Here is a 19871-nt window from a genome sequence, read left to right as displayed (position 1 = left end):
GGTGGGGGAGGGTGGACGGCGGTGGGGGAGGGTGGACGGCGGTGGGGGAGGGGGTCTCGGCACTGCCTAGGCTCACCCCCGGCCCTGGGTTGGCCAGACGACTCGCCCCCTCGAACCTAGCCTCTCTCGTTCCGGTTTCCTACTCTCAGGAGCCGAGATTTAGCGCTGGGAGGGGCAAGTCTATCCATTATAAAGACGAGGGTCCGGGGCACAGCGCCCTGAAGCTAGAATCGCTCCCCTCCGGCCACCTCGAGTTCCTTAGACGGCTCGGACTGGAGCCGCTCTGATCAAGTTTCCTCCTTGCCTCGGACAAAGACACCTTCATCCCCCTCCTGTCGCCTGCCACGCAGTCCGATCTACAAGCGTCCGGGACACAAGACGCCGTCGAGCCCTCTGGATCGGGGGTGAGGGGGGCACACTCTGCTCCCCACGTTTCCCTCCCCGCTCCATCCGCCTTCGGAGCGCAGATAACGGCGCACGCACCTGGGGCTCACTACAGAGAGCTACACACACACACACACACGCACACACACGCACACACACACGCACACACACGCACGCACACACACACACACACACACACACACACACACACACACACACTGCGCGCGTCTGGGACCGGACTGGCATAGGTATAGGACACTCCAACTCGCTTTACCAATTTAAATCTGCTGCTGACAGTCCTAGAAACCCTAGGACTACCCCTAGTTAGGGGTTAACTATCCACTGTCACACAACCAGTCGGAGTCATGGGGCCAACTCTCTCCACCATTTCATTCTGTCTCTCCATATACCATAATACGGTGATAGGAATTGGACCTGTATTTGCAGAGATGACCAAGAAGACAGGGAAACGCCCTCTACTGGGCAGGTCCGCACCTTACAATCTAGGTGAGCTCTGAGGTTAGTGACTAGATCAGGGTCACACAGACAAGATGGCCACTGCCTGGCTTCAAGGCCAGCTCTCCAGGCATCACTCCCCCCTGCCTCTCTCTACGAAAGAAAATGCCGGTTCAACTTGCCGATGGTTTCAGATAATTTTTTTTTTTTCTTGTTTGACCTTTATAGCAACCCTGTGCTGGTGAGTTTGTACGTTGCTTAACAAAGAACCTGGCATGCAGTTTGGGTGCTTAATACACGCTTGTTGTTTGGTTAATGCCGGGATCATTTCCCATATTTCACACTTGAGGACAGTGAGCATCTAAGGATCCAGGAGATCCAGACCTGACTAGTTCAGGCATTTTACCCCCCACCGCTCACCATAAGGTCCTCCAGACATTTTGCCCCTGCTTCTTCAGGATGTGAGTGTCAACGCAACTGGGGCCTGCGCTTTCCCGATTGAAAGACGACTCAATCCAACCCTGGGTGGCCCCTCTATAACCTGCCATGCCCCCGGCTGAGCCCCAGCGGCACCTACTGCACCCCACCACCCCCTTTCCACTTTTCACTCAGGAAATAATAATCAAGTTAACATTACCTTGGCAACGGGGAAGGGTGTGACCCTCTATGGGCTCCCCAGGGGATCGAGGTGATTCAGAGCCGCAGGCAGCCTGGACTGAACTTCTCCTCCCCATTCCCACCACCCTCCCCATCCCTCATCCCCAGCTATGGCCACTCTACTCTTTCCTGGCTCTGTCCCTCTCTGCTTTCCTTGTTGTTAAGAGTCTGCCCTCTACAGAAGGCAGAGAACTGTCTGTCTCATACTCCTCCTATCTCTTTGCATACACACACACACACACACACACACACACACACACACACACACACGTTTTGTGGTTATTGCTGAGTCATTTTTCAGTCATGTCCAACTTCATGACCCCATTTGGGGTTTTCTTGGCAAAGATCCAAGAGTGGTTTACTATTTCCACATACATGTGTATATATTTGTATGTGTGTGTATATATATATATATATATATACATATATTCACACACACATCTATACATATATATACACATAATTTGTAGTTGTCTGCATGTTGTCTGCGGCATTAGACTGTGAGCTCCCTAAGGGCAAGTACTAGGCTTTGCCTTTCTTTGTTTCTCCAGAGCTTAGCACAGTGCCTGGCACATAGTAGGTGCTTAATTAATGCTTATTGATGTTCAGACAGTGTCTTCAATATACATATTGATGTTCCCTCATATTCTCTGGCTTCTCGTTTCACTGACCTACCCCTTCAGTCCGGCTCAGTCCCACACCAGGACAGTCATGCTCCCAATCTCATCCCTACCCATCTGAGTTCCACCATCCAGGACCACACCTGCTCACATGCAGATCAACGAAGAAAGTGGGCAGGGGGATGGATGACAGAGAGGAACTGAGGCAAACAGGGGTTAACTACCTTGCCCAGGGTCACATAGCTGGTAATTGTCCTAGGATGGATTTGAACTCACGTCTTCCTGACTCCAGGCCCTGTGCTCTATCCACTGCACCACATTCTAATGTCTGCCAGTGATGGCTGACCTCACTCTTCCCAAAAGGAGAATCTGTGCAGCTCAGCCCCGCTGTCTGCCGTTCTTCCCTAGCAGGGCTGCTCGTGAGTAAACCAATGAATGATTGATTCGTTGGATGAATGAAAAAGTATTTAAGTGCTCACTCATTGCTGAGCACTTCCAGCCTGTGGCTTGTGTTCAGGGCTTAGCAGAGCACACAGTAGGCCCTTAGTAAATGCTTGTTTACTAGACTTGATTTATTTCCCCAGGGAGATAGTGAGGACCCGAGGACAGAGACTTTGCCTCCTCTCCTAGCATGAGTTGTATTCATTATTAATTGTATCCCTAGCACTTCGCACAGTGCTAGCACACAGTAGTTGCTTAATAAACGTCTATGGGATTGGATTAGATTAGCGGCAGCAATCTTCAGGGGTCCCCTTTTTCCAGCCCTGTAGCCATTATCCAGGGGAGCAATTCTGGTGCAGAAGGGGCCAGCCATGCCCACCAAATGTCACCTTCAGGGAAGATAAGCCCACGTAGGCACTCTGGTGGAGAGACAGGAGGAGGCCTGTGCCAGGGAGTCAAAGCACTGCCACCACCTCACCTGCCATCTCCCCCAGACCCCGATGTATCAGTCCTGGGAGCCTGCACCCTGAGTCCTGGGGAATTAACCCCCCAGCCTTCCAGTACTGCCTCCAGCCCAGCCCTCTGCAGCCATCCTCCAGAGAAATGACCCTCCCCCGCTCAGCAGCCACAGCCCCTGTAGACCCGCCAAAGAGAGCTTTCAAGACCCAGGTCCTCAGCACCATCAAATGGTTCAACATCAGAAATGGCGGTGATTCTCTCAGTGGAAATGACATCAACAGAGAAGCCTGACCGTCAGCCTTGTCGCTGACCCTAAGGGACTACCTGATATCAGAGTGCCTTCCTGAAAAGTGTCCCATCTCTAGTAGAATGTAAGCTCCTTAAGGATTTTTTGTGTCCCCAGGGCTTGGCCCATTGCTTTGCACTTAGTAGGTACTTAAAATAAATGCTTTGTCATCCATTTGTTCCTTACGGGATAGCTGATCCGTGGGGCATATAGCAGGCACTCAGGGAAGACTTAACTCTGTGGCTTAAGGAGGTCATGCAAAAATGATTATCCCTATTTCACAGGAAAGGAAACTGAGGCCCACAAAAGAGACTGACTTGCCCAGTGACTCTGCTAGGAAGTGTCTGGAGGCAGAACTTGAACTCAGGTCTTCCTGATGCCACCACTTCACATTGTCCCTCACCCCCACCCCAAGAGCCACAACTCTGTCCGTTGGCCACAATTTCTATTAGCCCCCAATCCCCTGAAACAGGTTGTAGTCATGTGTTTGTCCATGGGGTTTTCTTGGAGAGATACTGGAGTGATTTGCCATTTCCTACTCCAGTGTGTCCTCATTTTACAGATGAGAAACTGAGGCAAATAGGGGTCAACTGATTTGCCCAGGGTCTAGTAAGTATCTGAGGCTGGATTTGAACTCAGATTTTCAAATGGTGAATAGAAGGTCACAGGGGAACAAAAGCCGGGGAAAATGAGGAGTAGTGCCCACCCCCTTCCCTTCCACCCTCTCAAGGCATGGCAGGGTCTACCCAGCCTTGGGAGCCAGGCTGAGCGGCCTCGTGGGGTGACATCACCAGCCCTGGGCTGGCCGTCTGGGGCCACAATGCTAAGGCAGCACTTCCTGGCAGGGGAGGACGAGATTCCCAGGCGAGAGGCAAGGGATTTCCGGTCATTCTTCTCCACAATGCCTTGGATGGCTCTTGAAAGAGGACTCTTTGGTCCTTGGAAGGAGGGGCCTTTTTGTGCTAGTGTGGGCAAAGGTGACCATCAGTCAGGGCTGGAAGCCTGGGAGGCTATGGGCTCAGAGAGAAAGCCTGCTGGGGGCAGTGGGGAAAGGCCCGGGGGGACAAGCCCTCTCATTTTACAGAAGAGGAAACTGACACCCAGAGCGGTCAGGAGACCTGCTCAATTGGAGACAGGCACTGGACCCAGGTCTTTGGACACAACATTCAGTGCTCTTCTCTTCCCAAAGCTGCCTTCCAGGAGGAGGGGGAAGGAGGCAGGCATAGTCCTGGAAAAGTCGGGAGTGGGGGGTGGTTGGCTCTTTGTACCAGTGCAGGAGCCCCAGTGCCCGTCCTAGACAAAGCAGCAGAATCAGAAAGGAGCCCTTGGGCCCCACCTGCCTTCCCCTCTCCCTGGGTGGTCCCTGCCGATTTCATGCCCAGCAGTCCACGCGGTTAGGGGTAGTCTGCAGCATCCCTGGCAGCCCCTCTTTCCTAGTAGAGACCCTCGTCGACCTCTCACCCGCCCTCGTGCAATGCCATTTTCACTCACCTCTGCCTACTGTCTCCCCTCTCCTTTCCCCCCTCGCCCTCTTTCTGGTCAGCACTGCCACCATGGGCTCCCTCAAGCACAGCTCTGGTCAAAGACAGAGGTCCTGGAATTAGAGAATGGGGGGGCAAATCCCACTGCCACCACATGCTACCTAGATGGCCTTGGGCAAGTCACTTCACTGCTATTTGCCTCAGTTTCCTCAACTGTAAAATGGGGATCATACCAGCATCCACTTGCCAGGGTTGTGAGCATCAAATGAGATAATATTCACAAAACACTCATCATGGGCCCCAGCACATAGTAGGGAATAAATGCTTATTCCTGCCTTCCTTCCTTCTCTCCTTCCCTCCTTTCCCTCTTTCCTTCCCTCTTTCTCTTCTTCCTCCCTCCTTCCTTTCCCTATACTCTCAAATGAGGACCTCTCCTTACACTTTATTTGCTGAGAACTCCCTCCTCTCCCTTCCTTCACATATCTCAACCTCTTGACATCACACTCTCCGCCCCAATCACTTCCTCCTTTACTCCAGTCTCTGACAATGAGGTGACCCTTCTCTTCACCCTATTCAATTCAACCTCACTCCATCCCGTCTTCTCCAGCAGATTGTCCTGTCAACCATCCATTCTTTCTCTAATGCCAAACCTCTCCCTATCTACAGGCTCCTACAGCAACCCCAGGTCTCCTCCATTCTTTTTTTTTTTTGAGGCAATTGAGGTTAAGTGACTTGCCCAGAGTCACACAGCTAGGAAGTATTATGTGACTGAGGCTGGATTTGAACTCAGGTCCTCCTGGCTCCAAGGCTCCCATTCTTTAAAACACAAAACAAAACAAAGACCCCTCACTTGGTCTGACCATCTCCTCAGCGTTGTATCCTCTAAATCTCCTCTCCTTCTCAACCAAACTCCTGGAGAAGGCACCTCTACCTCCTTTCCTTTCACTCTCTTCTTAACTCTCTAGAGTCTGGCTTCCAACCCCATCATTCTCCTGAAACAGTTCTCCCCAAAGTGATTGATGACTTCTAAACTGGAAAACCCAACGGTCTCATCTTTACTGACCTCCCTGTAGCCTTTGGCACTGTTGATCACCATCTCTTGTTGGATACGCTCTCCTCTTTGACTTTTCATGATACTCTTCTCTCACGGTTCTCCTCCTCCCTGCCTGACAGCTCCTTTTCAGCCCACTTTGCTACCGTATCTACCTTGATATGGTTCCTTCCGAGGCTCTGACTTGGGCCGTCTTCTCTTCTCCCTCTATACTATCTCACTTGATCACCCCACCGGCTCTCCTGGCTTCAACAGTCACCCTCTACACACAGATTCCCAGATCTATATTTCCAGCCCCAGTCCTGAGTTCTAATCTTGAATTACAAATTGGCCACCATCGAAATAGAATCACATATCCCCCCAGACATCTTAAACTGACATATCCAAAGCAGAGCTCATTATCTTCCTTCTCTCCCCAAACTCTCCCATCTTCTGAACTTTTCTATTATAGTCAAGCACGTAGTCCACTCACCCAGGCTTGTAACCTGGGTTCGTGTCATCAACTTGGTGGCATTCTTGACTCATTCTCACTCATCCCTCACATCCCATCAACTCACAAAACCTGTTTCTGTCTCCACACATTTTTCATAACTATTCCTCTCTCTCCACTAACATAATTGCTACCATAGCTCAAATCCTGATCACCTCTTGCCTGGACCATTGCAAGAGACTTTTCATTGGTTCTTTTGCTTCAAGTCTCTCTCTACTCTAATCTACCCTCTTTCTTTCTTTTTTCTTCCAACAATCTCCCATTCACCACATTTCCTTCTCAACAGCTTACAGCTGCCAATACCCCAGCAGCTACTCATCACCCCAATGAGTGATACGCAGAAGCAACGTTCCCAACCACATTTCCAACACAATTTCCCCACATCTTCTCAAGCATTTGTCATTTTCCTGTTTTGTCATATATGCCAATCTGATAGGTGTGATGTGTCTACTCTTTTTATAAAAAATGAATTAAATTTTATTTTCTCTACATTTCATTCAACAAAAGTCAGCCTTCTTTTCCTCTCACTTGCCCTCCCCCCTTCCCACACCAGTCGAGAAAGACAAAACCCTTGGAATATACATATATAGTTCAGCAAAACAAATTCCAGCATTAGCCATTTCCAGAAAATATCTCAGTCTGCTCTCTGACTCTCTCACCTCTCTATTAGGGGGTGGGCAGCATGTTTCATTATAAGACTTCTGGAGTCACGGCTGATCATTGCACTGATCAGAATTCCTAAATCTTTCAAAGCTGTTTCTTTTGAAAATATGATGTTACTGTGCTGTAAAAACTGTTCTCCTGGTTCTGCTTATTTTACTTCATATCAGTTCATACAAGTCTCCCTAGGTTTCTCTGAAACCATCTCCTTCATCATTTCTTATAGCACAATAGTATTCCACCATATTTATATACCATAATTTGCTCAATCATTACCCAGATGGGCAGCCCATTAGTTTTCAGTTCTTTGAGAGCTATACATAAGTTTGTATATCTTCAGTTAGAGTTGTTTTGCTTAGGACTGATAATCACTTCCTTAATCTTCCCTCCTTCTAATTCCCCCTTCCCCCTACTTCCCCTTTTCTCCTCTTTCCTTGTTAAATGATATGTATTTCTGTGCCCAGTTCTCTCTGCGTGCGTGTGTGTGTGTGTGTGTGTGTGTGTGTGTTCTTCCTTCCTTTGACCATTTCAGATAAGAATGAGATTGAAGTATCAGCTGCTGCCCCCAGTCCTTCCTTCTTGGTTGTATAGACTTCTACTCACACACACTAATTATGTGAAATCATTTTCTCGTATTCCTCTTTCCCTACCTTTTCATTCTTCTTTTAAGATCATCAAGATATAACAAGACCACCCCCAGGCTTTGATTAATTAAATTCTCTCTAATATCCCTGATGACAATAGTGTTCTAAAGGGACACATGCATCATCTCTCCATATTAGAATATAAATAGTTTATCTTTGTTTAGTCTCTTATGGTTGTTTGTTCATATTTACTTTTTTGTTGTTTTTCTTTTGACTCCTATGTTCCATTTCAAAGTTTCTATTCAGCTCTGGTCTTTTAATCAGGAATTCTAGGAAGTCCTCTATTTCGTTGAAGATCCATTTTTGCCCTTGCAACATTATGCTCAGTTTTGCTGGGTAAATTATTCTTGGCTGTAAGCCCATATCTGTTGTTGTCTTCCATATCATATTCCAATACCTCTGCTCCTTTAGAGTAGTGGCTGCTACATCTTGTGTGATCCTAATTGTGGCTCCTCAGAACTTGAACTCTTTTTAAGTTGCTTGTAGTATTTTTTCCTTTGATCTGGAAACTCTACATTTTGGCTATACTGTTACTCAAAGTTTTCATTTTGTTTTTTTTCTTTCAAGAGGTAACTGGTAGATTCTTTCTACTTCCATTCTACCCTCTGGTCCTAAGAGATTTGGGCAGTTTTCTTTTATGATTTCTTGAAATATGTCTGGGATCTTTTTTAAACTTCATAGATTCCAAGTAGTCCAATTATTCTTAAGTTATCTCTCTTTAAACCATTTTCCAGGCCAGTTGTTTTTGCTATGAGGTACTTTACATTTTCTTCTATTTTTTCACTTTTTACTTTTTATTTTCATTGGTCAATAAGCATTTATCAAGCACCTCCTATGTGCCAGGCACTGTGCAAAGTTCTGGGGATACAAAAAGAGGCAAAAGACAGTTCCTGTCCTCAAGCAGGGGGGGAGGGGGAACAACATGAAAATAAATATATACAAACAAACTATATACAGGATATATAAGAAATAATCAACAGAGGGAACTATCAACAGAATTAAGAGGGGTTGGGAAAGGCTTCTGTAGAAGGTGGGATGTTAGATGGGACTTTATGGAAGCCGGGGAAACCAGTAGGCAACAATGAGGAGGGCAAGCATTCCAGGCATGGAGACAGCCAGAGAACATGCCCAGAGCTGAAAGATTGAGTGTCTTGTTCATGGAACAGCCAAGAGGCCAGTGTCGCTGTGCTGAAGAATACATGGTGAGAAGTGAGGTTTGTAGGGTGTAAGGAGAATATAAAGATGGAGAGGTGAAGATTGTGCAGGATTTTGATTGGTTTAAGGTTTGCAAAGTGTTTCACAGACATGATCTTATTCGAACCTCACGACAACTGTGAAAGGATATAAAGACAGAAGTGAACCATTGCCTGCCCTCTAGAAGCTTTCATTCTACTGGCTGGCTATGCATCCTTCTCAGAGCTGTGTTTGAGTCTGGACCAAGCAACACAAAAACACGTCAGCAAATTTGCTTTTTAGGACCAATTTAGTTGGAGGATGAGGAAAACCCCAGGATCCTGCTCTGTAGAGGGGAAATAGAGAGACCGAGTGGTGATGCTTGGGGACAGGGTGAAGCCAGGCAGAGCCAAGCTAGGGAGGAAGGAAAAGAGTCATCTGTCAGCTTCCTATTTTGAACTGCTCATTCTTGCTAAGTAGGCACTGAGCTTCATTGTTTTTCACTGACAAATCCTAGTTTGCCCAACCCTAGTTACAGTTCAGCATTTGGGGCCTCTAAAACTCGGGGATGGCAATGACATCTTCCCTGACTTTCTCAGGGACTTGCTGTTTAGAATGATAGAGGTAAAGGTTATGAACTTCCCTCAAAAAGGGTGAAAGGCTATAGAAATGCAAGAAATTGTTATTAGGCTGTTATTAAGGAAATTCATAAAATCTTCCCATCTCATAAAATCTGCTCCAGACGCTCGAGTTTCTGTGGACCCAGCAGCCCTAGAGAGCAGCTTCCTGAGTTTCCTCCAGGGTGGTGTAAATACCGAATTGTGTCTATAAAATTTCTCAAGCTGCCAGCCAGGGCTTCCTGGAGGTCTGAACAGCATGGGACGCAATGAAGTACTTCTTCACTTTGGATTTTGAATTAAGAGAGCTGGGTTCAAATGTTGGCTCTGCTACTGATGAGCTGTGTGACATCAGGAGAGACACCATTCCTCTCTGAGCCTCAGTTCCCTCAACTGTAAAATGGGAATTTAAAAAAATATATATTCAAAGAACAGAAAATTGTGCAAGAAACTGTGGGCTTCAGTTTAAAAATAAAAGTTGCATGTAAAATTGAACACATAAGGAACGAGACTTCCCTGCTTATCTGAGTCCCACACTAACTTCCTTCTGCTCTCTTTTTGGCAAGGCAATTGGGGTTAAGTGACTTGCTCAAGGTCACACAGCTAGTGTCAAGTGTCTGAGGCAGATTTGAACTCAGGTCCTCCTGACTCCAAGGCCAGTGCTCTATCCACTGCGCCACCTAGCTGCCCCTCTTCTGCTCTCTTTTGTGTGTAAAAATCCGAGTTGAGATGTGACTTCTGAGTGGCTGAGAGACGTCTGTCCAGAGGATGATGCTTCCCAAGAGGAGTCCAGGGTGGTGGGCAGGAGAGGAACATGTGGACTTTAGATGGGCAGCTAGGAGAGCTCTGTGGAGCTGCCAACTTGTGGGGAAGCTGGTCCCCAAGGGACTGACTCCTCCTGGTGAGATAGTTCTTTCCTTGGGAGCTGAGATTTTATCTTGTAGGAACTCATCTACTCTTGGGTATTCTTTGGTTTACTCTAATCTGTATACCTTCCAAGTTCTGTTTACTGCTGGGTTATTGGGGATTGGTTTTTGTGTGCCGAGTGTTTAGTGGGAAGGAGATGAGCTGGAGAAAGTAAACCAACTGTCTTCCTCTTGAGAATGATCAGAGGAAGGGGTCTTGATGCTGAACAACTTAGCTAAGCTATAGATGTGTTCTAGAGAGCTGTAAGTCAATGCCCTTCTTGGCGGTAGGAGAGTGAAGGAGAGCTAAGCTAGCCGTAAGCTGTTGGAGGAGTAACCCTGGGAGGGGGCAGATAGACCACCTTTGCCCACCATGTGGGTTGTGGAAGCATGATCCTAGGGATGGGCTCTTGGCAAGGTATAGAGTACAACAGAGAGGGCACGCGTACACCCTTCCAGTATCCCCGCAACAGCGCCCTGGGACCAAGCTCCGTTTGCCCCTTCTGCCACGTACCAGGTACGGCTCTGCTCTCACTCATTCCTCAGGGCACACTTTGCCAGACTCAGCCGCTATCCAAGGTCTCAGCTGCCTCCCCTTCTCGCCTCATCCTCCCTCCACCCCTCACCCCCCTCAGAAGGGCACTGGCTTGTTTGGGGACCACAATTGTTCTTCATCCCCAGGGGAAACAAAACAGGATCTCATTAATTGCACAGAAAAAAAAAGGCAGCTTATTTGACAAAAACAAAGTTTCTCTGAAACAGCTGCTTAACTAACGACAAAAGTGACCTGGTGTCACTTAAAGGAAACTCTAAATTTAGACTCCAGGTTCCCGGGAGTTTGCGCTTAGTGTTAGCCAAGAGTTTTCACTTTGGGTGAAGGAGATGACCAGTTTTCCTTCTGTCCTTGGTAGGTTGTTTGTTTTTTTTTTCCTCCCACAACAAAATATTTTGTGTTCCATGAGTTGTTTGAGAAGACAGTGCCTGGGGGACAGGAGATGAGTCTAGACACCTGAAGGAATGAAGGGAATGAAAGTGAAAATTCTCAAGATCTGCCCCAAGCTTGGGCTGGAGTCTGCTCATCTCAGAGTCGGTTATTAAATTTTCATCGGGAACACTGACACCTCAGAATTCAGCATATGCTACAAATCAGGGCTTAAATTGTTGTTTTTTTTGTTCAGCCTTAAGAAAGTGATAGAGAAAACGATCAAAAATTCAGATTAAATTTAAAAGTGTGCCCTGCCTACGGCTCTCCCTCCTCTCCCACCAAGCTGGTTGTTAAACATTTCACCAGCGCACTATTGTTCTGCCCCTAAGACCCTTGTTCCAGGCAGAGGAATTGCCTGGACAAAGGCACTGTGGGAAGATGGTGTTGTGTGCAAGGAACCCCAAGGAGGTCCGGGGTCATTGACTCGGAGAGCGGGTGGAGGGGAGTGAGGTGTGAGAAGGCTGAGAAGGCGGGAAGGAGCCAGGCTGTGAAAAAACCAAACAATCAGAGCATGGTATATTCCATCCTGGAGGGCTGAGGCAGGAGCCATGGGACATTGCAAATGGGGATCTTTTTCATTCTCGTGTCCCCAGACTTAACACAATGCCTGGCGCATAGTAGGCACTCATGAAACCTTGTTAACTGGCTGATTGAGCTCCCACTTGGCAACCGGCTGTGTTTGAGAGGCGCGAGGCCAGAGTAGCGTCACTGTGCTAAAAATGCCAAGCTCCCCTAGGTGAATCCTGGTCCTGCTTGTCCTCCTGGCTAGCTGGGTCCCTCAGTTGTGTTTTCAGGATGTTGCTCTGGAACGTCACTGTTAAGATTTGGGACGTTTGTCAATCTTCAGTATTACTGCCCTCGTTGGATCCTACTCATTGGTGATACTAGCACTATCATTATCCCCATTTAACAGATGAGGAAACTGAGGCACCGAGCAGTTTAAGTAATTTACCCAGAGTCACAGAGTCAGGACGTATCTGAGGAAGGATTTGAACTCAGGTCTTCCAGACTTTACATCTACCCCTCAATCACCACATTAGACTCCCTATCTCTAATTGGCCTAGGCTGCTAAGATTTCTTTACAAGTCAAGTCTTTGGCTTGACTCTGGCCGGGAATTCTGGTTATAAGAGAACAAGATCGTATAGTGGAAATAGGAGTCAAGAAGACTTGTGTTCAGATCCTGACTCCTTCATTTACTAGTTGGACAAATCATTTAAATGTTCTGAGCCTCAGTTGCCTCATGCGTAAAATGGGGATAATAATAGTTGTGAGAAGCATGATGTAGGTAAAGTACTGTATACAGTGCCATGTTGATGTCATCTACTGCTATCACTGTCATGACCCTTTTGGCCCTCAGTCGTTCCCTCAGGCGCCCTCCTTCGAGTCTCTTTGGAAGGGACCTTAGAGGACTCTCGTCCAATCCCTTCATCTTACACCTGAGGAGACTGAGGCCAGGAGAGGGAAGCGACATTCCATGTCTCAAGCAAGTGGTAAAGCTAGGATCTGAACCCAGATCCTCAGACTCCAGATCTCTTTCCATCATTACCCTTACTCACCCAAAATGAAGGTAGCAACGGCCTAGATGTCTGTTACAGACAGCTAGGTGGAGCCACAGGGCGCTGAGCCGAAGTCAGGAAGACCCGAGCTCAAATGCAACCTCAGACACTTACTAGCTGTGTGACCCTGGGCAAGTCATTTGCCTCAGTTTCCTCATCTGTAAAATGGGGATAATAATAGCACCCCCCCCCCCAGGGTTGTTGTGAGGATCAAATGAGATGATAATTGTAAAGCACTTAGCACAGTGCCTGGCACATGGTAAGGGATCTATAAACGTTAGTCGTTATTATCATACAAGGACCAGCCTTGGGCAGGTTGGGGAGGTCTATCACTTTGTGTCCAACCACCCAATGGTCAATCTTTTTGCTTGCAGCAGTTCATGCACCGAGGTTCATGGGAAGAGTGGTCAGACCCAAGGCCCTGGGCTCCATCCTTAACCCCTGGGCTGTGATCCTGCCCTCAGTGTGGCAGAAAGCAGGGGCACTGCTTTGACCCAGCCCTCCCAACGCCAGGATTGTCACCAGAGAGGCCATGGCCAGCAAGAAAGGGCGGCAGCCGACAGCAAGGTCCAGGGCCACTTACAGCTGCAACAGCCTAGGCCAGTCACCCGATGGGCCACCAGGGTCCCCTGCAGCCATGTCCCCAGGGGATTCTGCCCAGCCGGCTCATCAATCCCATCCCCTGCTGGGCCGAGGAGCCTGCAGGGCATCCTCTAAGCTGTGGGGGGAGGGGGCACCGAGGCTGCAGCCCATAAGTCATGTCTGCATTAGGGAGGAAGTCTCACATCCGCAGCCCAACCCCCACCACTGGACCAGGGAAGGAGTAGGAAGCAGCTCCCACTTTGAATTTTCCTGGTTTTGTCCCGGCTCACCAGCACTCCCAGGTCTTTGCTTCCCGCCTTATAAATGTCCCAGGCCTCTTAAATACAGTGACCTTGTTTCTCCACTCAAAGATCGGCAGCACATTCAATCCAACTGACCTACAAGCCCTAATTAAGCACCTGCTGTATTCAGAGCCTTGTGTTTGGTTCGAGGGTAGGTGGGAGTTTAGAGGAGAGAGCCCCCAGTTCTCAAGGAATTCACAGTCCAGGAAGGGAAGAGACTCAATGCATTAAACACAATACGACCTAACTCTTCAGTTCCATTCAGTGAACTTTAAGAACACACTGTATACCAGGCACTGTGCTAGGCAGAAGGGACCTTGGACATCATTTAGTCTAACCTCCTCATTTTACAATAAAGAAAGTCTCAGAGAATGAAAGTTACTCGCCTAATTCTGGGCAAGGCCTTTCTAATTGCTGCAATCAGAGAGGGCTTCCTGGGGGAGTTGTGCTTTAAAGGATGCGGTATAAACAGCCCTCCCTCACTTAAATCCAATTCACTCGCTGGCCCTGGCTTCACCTCCATGACGTCACGGCCCTCTTAGAGAATGGAGGACAAACGACTACACTGTCTGTTGGACTTCACCTGGACTGCATCCAAATTGGATGACACTTGGGACTTCTTGGACAAGAACAGTGCCTACCGCTTTAAGCGTTTGGCATACAGTAAGTAGTTAATAAATGCTTGTTGCCTTGCCTAGTGAATGGACGTGCTGGAGGCAAGTTGTCACCAGGGGAATACTTATTACTTACTTGAAGGGGGTGCAGATAAATGTGAAACAACCAGCTTACTGCAAAACAACAATGTATGCACAGCACAGTTAGTACGTGGCCCCCTCCAGCCCGCCTGAGCTGGCTCCAGCATATCCTGCTCCCTCACTGGTCTATGCAGCCTGGGGGAGATAGCTAGAGGGCAGCTGGAGTAGGTTCACCTTGGCAGATGCTGATGGGTGAGTTGTGGCTCCCGCTAATCTAGGAGCACCCAAAGTTTGCTTCTAATGCATTCGAGACAGTTCATCTCCTGATGAGCAGGGCCACCAATAAGCATTTTGGCACAGACGTATTTCTTACAAATCAGATAAGGACTTCATGGGACAAAGGATCATTTTCAAGGAAGAAACTCATCACATCAATAGGGGCATTCCTTCAGTAGAGGGAGAGCTGGGCTCCTCCTCTTAGCCCTTGGCTCTGATTCCAGCCTCCCCATAGTTTTGCTTGGTCCACGAACTCCTCCATTTTTCCACCATTGGCAGTTCAAGTTACTGCCTGGTCCTGGCTTCAGAGCCCATGTTCATGATTTCTCAGGGGAGGTTGCTGCTTGCATACCCCCTGTAGGTCCCTCCTTGACTCAGGAAGCCTTTCAGCCCATCGAATGCCTCCATAGCTGCTGCTGTCACTCATCTCGTCTCAGAATAGTTGTTGGGGATGTTGATGACTGCTAAGATGGTTAATCGGAACTGTGATTTCATGGCTGTGAATCCTGTGATTTCATAGAACAACGATGTCAGACTCAGATGGAAGAGGGGGCATTAATTCCCGCAGGAGGATCCCTACAGGTGCATATTGATTAGTAAACTACATATTAACATTATCTATGTTTTGTTGTATGTTTATTTATTTTGTTAAATCTGGGGCAGCTAGTGGCGCAGTGGATAGGGTACCAGCCCTGGAAAAAACAGGACCTGAGTTCAAATTAGACCTCAGACACTTACTAGCTGTGTGACCCAGGGCAAAGTAAGTTGATCAAGCTGGCTGCAGCAAATCCCTGGACGCTCTCTCCATCCTCAGTTTTCCTCACACTGTATTTGTGTGTGTGTGTGTGTGCACATAATAACAACAATAATAGTAATGACTAGCATTTAGATAGTGTTTTAATGCTTGCGAAGCACTTTAATGTTATCTCATTATATCCCCTCTCACACTCCCCTCACCCCCCATACCTATTATGTCACCAAAATGAAAAACAAATGGCCCCTGCCCTCAGATGGCTTACTTCTTCCTCAGGGGGATAAAACGTATTTTAGAGAGTTAAGTATAGTCCAAGGTAGGGAGAGACTGGGGGTCAAGGAGAGATCCAGAGTAGGGGATCTAGGAAAATTCGGGGAGCAGGAAGAAAGTGCTTTCAGGGGATGCTTCCCTGAGCGGGAGTCTTCAAGTCCCCCCCTTCCCAGTGAAACCCCATGAATGTGGATGTGGAAGACAGACCCTGGGTGGGGGTGGGGACTCACATTCTGCCTGTTCTACTTCCTTGGTTTGTGACCTGGGATGAGTCACGTGCTATCTCTGGGCTCATCGCATAAAGGGTCTGGACAGTTGGTCCCCTTTTGTATCAGATCTTATAACCTCACATAAATACTTGTTGACTGATAGAAATAGAGTGTGGTCACTGCTCCTGAGAGCTGCAAATGCAATGCACTGTGGGAATTCAGAGGGAGGAAGGGTCTCAGCCAGACTGGGGAGTCTGAAGAGCTCATGGAAGGCTTCCAAGAGGTGGTGGCCTTGGAACCGGGCTTCGAAGAAGCAGCTAGATGGGGTGGCTCGGCAGATAGAGCACTGGATCCGGAATCAGGTCACTTTCAGCGAATGATCAATGATCATTTGGTTGGGTCAAGTTGTCATTGTGTACAATAGGACCGAGCACAGAGAGGAGAGATTGAAGTCAGTTCACCATTACCAGGACCCTGCCTCCCCTGCGTCATAGATTTGTCAGTCAATCAATCAATCAATCAGTTCATTAAATGCTTCCACATCAGGCACTGGAATGCAAAGACAAAGAACAAAATAGTCCCTGCCCTCAAGGAGTTTGCTATCTTTCTGGTGACAAGTGCATCAGATTGGAAGTTCCCTGAGGGCAGGGACTGCTGGCCTCTTTTTGTATCCCCAGTGCCTGGTACAAAGTAGGTGCTTAATAAATGTTCATTGATTTACTATAGACAGAGAAGAGATTTCCAAAATCATTTAGTCAGACCTGGCTATTTAGCCTGGAAAAAAGAAGGTTCCCAGGGATCAGGACAGCTTTCTGGAGTCAGAGGGCCTGGGTTCAAATTTCATCCCTGCAGCTTGCTACCTGTGTTACCTCAGGCAAGTCACTTAACCTCTGCGGAGCCTCAGTTTCCTTTTCTGTACAATGAAGGGGGGTTGCCCTCAATGATGTTTGTGAAGGGATTAGCCTGGAGGAGCTCCAAAGTGGAGGGAGTGGGTCTCCAGAGGCTGGAGGGGATTCCTGGTCAGCTCTCTCTGGGAGTCGAGGGCCCTGTGAGCCCTGCTCAGGACTGCGCCATCCTGCTTTCCTTACCAAAGTCCCTGCTGTGCCCTGCACACAATGGCCCTCCAGGCTTCCCGCCTTGCTCAGGGGGCAGGAAGCAGTGTATAAACAACAGGAACCACTCCGGAGCGGGCCCCCAGACTTTTTCCCATCAGATCCTATCGCTGTGGCCCGGCCACAATGCTTCCATTGTCAGATCTATCAGGGCTCAGCCACACACACCTATCCTCTGTCCTGGGGCTGAGGAGGCAAAGGAAAGACCTGGCAGGGCTTTGCCCAGAAACTGCTCCCTCCCTTTCCTGAGCAGCCCAAGGTAGATTTCTTGGGCTCTAGATATCAGTGGGTCCATTTGCTTCATTTTTATCCTGGTGGCATTTGCCTTCTCTCCTTTCACTCAGCATCCTGGCTCTGACCCTTACTAGCTAGGTCACCTTGGGAGAATGGCTTACCCTCTCTGACCCTCCAGTTTCCTGATCTGTAAAACGGGGGTAGGGGGAGCTGGATTAGATGCCTTCGGGGTCTAAATCTCAGATCCAGTGATCATATGCATGCTTAGAATGCTGTTGTCCTTTGCCCTGGTCAGTCTCCACCTGGAGTGTTGGGAAAGGAAGGAAAAAAATTTTTTTTTATAAAGTGCCTACAGTATTCCAGGCATTGTGCTAAGTGCTTCTTTTTTTTAAACAAATATTATCTCATTTGATCCTCACAACAACCCTGCAAAGTAGGTGTTATTATTATTCCCACTCTACAATTAAGGAAACTGAGGCAAATAGAGGTTAAGTGTTGGACTCAGTTCTGGGTGCTACTTTTTAGGAAGGGTGTGTACGAGCTGGAGAGGGTCCAGAGGAGGCCCACAGAGCGCCTTGAATCCATGATGTAGGGAACTGAAGTCTTGGGGGCACATGGGAGCTGTCATTTAGAGGAGGGGTCAGTATTGCTCTTGGTGGTCTTGGCTGGCAGAACCAGGAGCTGAGGGGCAAGCTGCAAAGAGAGCCGTTCAGGCTGTTGTTAGGAGACGCTTCTCATCGGAGTTCTCCCAAGGTGTGTAGTGGGGGAGGTCTCCAAGCCAAGGCCGGCTGGACGCCCAATCAGGTGGGTTGTCTAAGGGAGTGAACTCAGTGCCTCCCGAGGGCTCTGCCAACTGGGGCATTCTGAGAATTCCTCCCCATCGTTTAAGGCACAACTCATGCACCACCTTCTCTAAGAGCTTTGCCCGGTCTCCTTCCCACCCTGCTTTCCATACAGATTGAAGTCTCCCTCTGTCCAGGGAGCAAGGTAGCCTAGTGCTCAGAGTGAAGAACACAGGTTCAAATTCTGCCCCAGACACTTAGCTGTGTGACCCTGGGCAAGTCACTGACCCATCGTCAGCCTCAGTCTCCTCATGTGTAAAATGCGACCTCCCAACAGTTGTGAGGATCAAATTAAATGAGATAATCTATGTGAAGCACTTTGCACACCTTAAAGCGCCACATACATTCTAGATATTATTACCGTCTAATGAATACACTTGTTCAATGACATCCAATAAGCATTTATTAAGTGCCTCCAATGTGCCAAGGACTCTGCCAGGTGCCAGGGATAGGAAGACAAACCAAAACTGCCCATGCCTGATCTCAAATAATTTACATTTTATTGAGTTGTGTGTATTTACAAACAATAATAACAACATAATAATAGCTGGAATGGATCTAGATATTTAACATTTGCAAAGTTCTTTATGGAATGTATATCACAATTTTAAAGAAAAAGAGCACCAAAAAAATGAAAGAGATAAAGAAAGCCTTCTAATAGGAGACATCTCATGAGAGGGGCTGTCAAGGAAACTGAGGATTCTCAGGAAAGCATTACAGGCTTGGGGCACTGCCTATGCAAATGTAGGGAGGTGGGAGATAGGGTACTGAGTTCAAGGCACAGCAAGTGGCCAGTTTGTCTGGACCAAAGAGTTTGTGAGAGACTGACGTGCAATACTCAAGTGGGCCCCAACTTGTAAAGGGTTTCAAATGCCAAAAAGATGGAGTTGGCTTTGATCCTGGAGGCGAAAAGCAGAAGCCATCAGAGATTTTTGAGCAAGGAGGTGACCTTGTCAATACCCTACTTTAGGGGGATTATTTTGGCAGCTACGAGAGGAAGGAAGACTTCAGAAACAGGGAGTCCAATTAGGAGGTTGTTGTAATAACATCCACTAGAGGTGGGGAGAACCTGAATTGGGGTCACTGTGGTATGAGTGGAGAGGAAGCAGACTTGAGAAAATGTTGAATAGATGGAGGAGGAGAAGGCTTGTCCTCCAGGTTCCCTCAGTTCTATTGAGGGTATCACTTTTCAGCCTCAGACACTTACTAGATGTGGGACCCTGGGCAAGTCATTTCACATCTGTCTGCTTCATTTTCTGAAACTGTAAAAAGAGGGTAACAATGGCACCCAGCTCTCTCCCAGGGTTGTTGTGAGAATCAAGTGTGAGAATATTTGCGAGTTAGCGCAGTGACAGGCACATAGTAAGCGTCTGAGCCTGGATCTGAACTCGGGTCCTCCTGACTCCAGCCTCATTGCTCTGTCAGAGAGACCAGTGTTGGTGAGGGTGGGATGTAGAGGTGAGGGAGAGGGGAGACCTGAGGATGATTCCAAGGCGACCCTCGTGGGTGACCGACCGCAAGAATAGCGATGCCCAGGGGCAGCTGGGTGGCACAGTGGTTAGAGCACCGGCCCGGGAGTCAGGAGGACCTGAGTTCAGATGTGGCCTCAGACACTTGACACTTCCTCGCTGTATGACCCTGGGCATGTCACTTTACCCCATTGCCTTGTGCAAAAAAAGAAAAAAAAATAGTAACGCCCTCAATGGAATTAGGGAAGCCGGAGGACAAA

The sequence above is a fragment of the Vombatus ursinus genome, unplaced genomic scaffold (assembly GCF_900497805.2).
Source record: "Vombatus ursinus unplaced genomic scaffold, bare-nosed wombat genome assembly UNPS02014167.1, whole genome shotgun sequence".
Taxonomy (NCBI): domain Eukaryota; kingdom Metazoa; phylum Chordata; class Mammalia; order Diprotodontia; family Vombatidae; genus Vombatus; species Vombatus ursinus.
The sequence above is the reverse complement of the archived record's forward strand: the minus strand, read 5'-3'. Positions refer to the sequence as shown.